This window comes from Nicotiana attenuata, unplaced genomic scaffold (assembly GCF_001879085.1).
Source record: "Nicotiana attenuata strain UT unplaced genomic scaffold, NIATTr2, whole genome shotgun sequence".
Taxonomy (NCBI): Eukaryota; Viridiplantae; Streptophyta; class Magnoliopsida; order Solanales; family Solanaceae; genus Nicotiana; species Nicotiana attenuata.
In genome coordinates, this window is record NW_017671169.1 from 222,312 (window position 1) to 226,739 (window position 4,428).

At 28.7% G+C, this 4,428-nt stretch overlaps 1 long non-coding RNA gene across 1 annotated transcript; it reads left to right on the top strand.

Moving 5' to 3' along the window:
- The first annotated feature begins 1,716 nt into the window (after positions 1-1,716).
- Positions 1,717-2,459, top strand: LOC109206410. Its single transcript, XR_002064858.1, has 2 exons — positions 1,717-1,825; positions 1,957-2,459. It is a non-coding gene; the product is annotated as an uncharacterized LOC109206410 (long non-coding RNA).
- The last annotated feature ends 1,969 nt before the right edge of the window (positions 2,460-4,428 follow it).

A 4,428-nucleotide genomic window follows, 5' to 3' on the forward strand; every position in this document is an offset into this window, starting at 1 on the left:
ATTTATTTATGAAAATGCTGAATCATGAATAGTAAATTCATCGAGTGACCAACTAGATGTTTCTTAACTACTCATAAATAGAACCATAATTGACAAATATTCAGCATTGAGTTTAATAGAACATTTGTATAAATATACAAAGATTCTAAACCTGATATTTGTATATATTGTAGTTCCAGAAGTTATTTTTTCAATGGCACAAGCAGAAAGTGGCTTCAAGATGAACCGATTCAATCAAAAAAGTATTGTTAAAAAATATATGAAGAACAAATAACAAATCCAAATTCGCAACATAAGTAACATAGAAGTAAGACACAATAAGTGATCTGTAATACCTTTTAATCTTGTAGAACTAATTCAATCGAGAAAGTAGTGTTAAAAAAATGTATGAAGAATAGAACAACAAATCCAGATTTTCAACTTAAAAAAACATAGAAGCAAAACAAATTACTAAGAAAAAAGTGATTTGAACATTTTTTAAACTGTTTGTAGAACAAATTGAATCGAGAAAGTAGTGTTAAAATTTATGATGAACAGAGCAATCTATCTAGATTTGCAACTTAAAAAATAGAGAAGCAAAACGAATTAGTAAGAAAAAAAAATTTAATACCTTTTCATCTTGTAGAACCAATTCAATCGAGAAAGTAGTATCTGAATTGTAACGATCTGGGACTTCCTACAGACGAACAACCCAAACTTTCAACTTTCATTGCATTTTCGAAATTGTTATATCCTTGATGAAATCACTATGAGTAGCCAAAAATCCCTATATTTTGTTGAATTGTTGATATACATCTGCCTTTGGTTTAAGTATGGAGTATCAATGGAGGAAACAGAAGTTGACATAGTTAGTTTTGAGCAGTTCCCGATGATTACCGATCGTGCCTAGGTTTAGATAGATTTAGATAAAATCTAAAATTTAGAGTGGGGATATAAATGTGAATTTTTTTAAAATAATAATGAACTAAAAAACGTGTGTATTCACGTTCACATATAAATACAGTTACTTGTTTTGAAAAAAACTTACCTGAAATATTTAGTAAAATATTGAATTTTGTATGAGATTTTCCCCCAAATAAATAGAGGTGTAATAGGATGCTTCAGATGTTTTGCTTCTATAAAAATAAAAATAACTGAAAATTTTAATTAACAAAAGTAGTTTGTAAAAGATGAGATCTAATAGGATGCTTCGGACGTTATGCTTCCTTAAACGAAAAGTAGCAGAAACTTTTAATTAACAAAAGTAGTCTGTAAAAGATTTTTTTCCCAAATAATGTATTAGTTCCTATTTTTTTGGGAGCTATGTCCTAAAGTGCCAAATGTCTTATATTCATGATGCCACTTGTAAAAAAAAAAGGTGCTTCTGCCTCTCCTTTTACTAACAGATAGATTAGCGAAAAGGGCCAAATTTATCCATATATGAGAAAAGGATCAATATTATCCTCGGTAATACTATCGGTACAAATATATCCCTAACTTTACGTAAGTGGTTCAAATATACTCCTCCGTTAGGATTGTTCAAGGTGGACACCCAATCCTACATAGTACTCCCATTTTTGATGAGGTGGACACTGCCACATGTCACGCCACCTAACCGCCCAACCTATTTGACCCTTTTCCCTAGTTATTAAAATGAGATTCGTGGTATTGCAGTCAAAGGGCTGCATAATATGATATGATACTTAATACTCTTGATGGAGGTCTATAAATATGGTCATTCCACAAGCAAGTGAGTCACCAAAATATAATCTACAAAAGTAGTGCAACATGTCTAGCAGCATTTCTCCCATCAAGTTTGCTTTCTTCATTATGTTCTTCAGTGCAAGTATAAGTCAAAACATCTCTCTCTCAATAAATTTTAAAATACAAATAGACTTAGTTTACAGAAATATGCATATGCTCCTTCTTGTAATTATATACTACTAATTGATTTGTTGTGGTCATAATTATGTGCAGTTAATATATCATGGATTCAAGAGATGACAGTGATGGCTCATCGAGATTTGCCTCTAGAAATAGCTATGGTGAAAACAAAACTACTTTCCCTCACAGATTTCATTACTTGTGGGACAGATTGCTCAACTGATAGTGATTGTTCTGACGGCTGGCGTTGTACATATTGCAAATATCAGGATGAAGTAAGTATATTAATCCCAATTCCTATCTACAAGCCTGCTGGCTATTATTGTGAAAGTTAAATCTTTTCTTAAAGATGTTCCCTATGTATAATTAAATCTATGAATGTGACATGTGTGACGGTGTGGGAATTATAATGTTTGTCAAGTAATAAGATTTTGTGTTATTTAATAATTTCTGTATATTTTTCCTTTGAAACTTTAGTGTTTTGAGTGAGAAAGAAATAAATGGAGTTGGAATTAACCTTTGATAGTTTACAACATGTAATATTAGTAATTCACCTTGTGGTTTTCAGTCATTCGTAATAAATATTTATTATTGTCTTTCTTGATGTATTTCTTTGATGACTTCTTTACTTCATCAAAACCAAATATAAGTGTAAAGTATAAAAAATTGAACTTTGAATAACCAACTCCATATATTAAACAAAAAAAAATTGACCCATAAATTGTAGTATCTTTTTTGGTAATTTAAATTTTTATTACCAGGGAAAATATGTACAAGTATAATAGAGACCATTCACTATCATTTTATAGTTGGACATGCAGCCCCAACTATAGAAAGTCCCGGTGTACTAATCAACACCAAATCTAAAGAAAACACAAGAAAACTAGCTAAGGATAGAAGTATAGATTTTGTAGTTTCATTACTAAGCTGGGTTTCAAACTCCCTCAACAATGGACTTCTTGGATTATTAGTCTGACTATGTCCTCATTTTTAAATTGCAATATTTTGAAAAAAAAAAACATAACTTGCATATAAACATAAACTAAATGGAACCCATTCCAGAAAAACTATATATAAGTACAACAATGACACGTATTAAGTATAAAAATTGCAATTTCAAGTTGTGAAACTACATAATAAAAAAAAAAAAAAAAAAAAAAAAAAAAGAAGAGAGAAAAACAAATTGACCCATTGTGGCTTGTTTGTAAAAAATTGTTCACCCATTTGAATAACTTCTTTCCAACTTACTCTTCCAAGTGATGACGATAGTGTTTGATTCAATACCTACAACTACAAAAAGAAGAATCTTTTTTCATGAATCACATCATACATGTTACGCCCCGCAGTATTACGTTGATGTTACGTCCCACAGCATTATATTACGACGATGTTATACCCTGTAGTATACTACAAGATAACGCATTTATAGCTACGAAATCTCGGCAACAAATCTAAATTTTGTGGCTAGTACCTAACAATAGTCACAAAAATTAGAGTTGCGTGGCTTTTTACAAATTCGTAAAATTTCGTAGCCACAAAAATTAAATTGACAAAGCTAATTCCTCCTTTTTGCTATGGTTGCTAATTATTGTGGCAACAATTATCTAAATAGCTATAAATTTATTGCTACGGTATAATTTCGTGGCTAATCATAAGTTTTTGCCACGCATTAAAAGTTATTGTAGCAACAATAATCTTTTAGCTACAATAAATTTTTTGAAACAAACTATTGTAGCTAAAATAAATATTTTTGCTTCTAGTTAGAAAATATCGTGGCAATAGTTGATTTAAAAGCTACGATTATTTGACATAAAGACATGATATAGCCATAGATCTTTTGATATGATAAAATTTTGTAGCTAATCATTAGTTTTTGCTACATGCTAAAACTTACTGTAGCAAAACTAATTTTTAGTCCAATAAATTATTTAAAATAAAATATTGTATCTAAATAAATAATTTAGCTTTAAATTATAAATAAACTGTTGCTATATTTGGCTTAACAATTATTTGTCATAAATGAGATAAACCACATATTTATCACTATGACAAAAATTCATAGCTATTTATAAGTTTTACCACGAGTTGAAACAACTTATTGTGGCAATAATAATATTTTACGACTATTAAATTAGTTGAAACACAATCGTGTAGTTAATGGATAATTTCCTTCAAGTTAGAAAGAAATGCCAAATAGTTGGCTTAATAGTTATAATTTTTTATCAAGAAAAAAATGAATAGTGATTGATTCAAAATATCAATAAACTTTTTATAGTTGACTATAATTATATCATCGCACATTTGAGGTCACCATTGTAAGGTCAAAAATTTTTAAAGTTAGAATATTTTTGCTTCGAGTATGAAATTCATGACAAGACTTGGTCTAGAAATATTCGGTTATGAAAAATTAATTTCATAGACAAATAAGATAATATATATATATATATATATATATATATATATATATAAATTAAAAAATTAATTAAATTTGAAAATACCAAAAATTAAAATGCAAAAAATATCTTCAATCTTAAAATTGAAATTAACAAAGATTAAAATGGATGA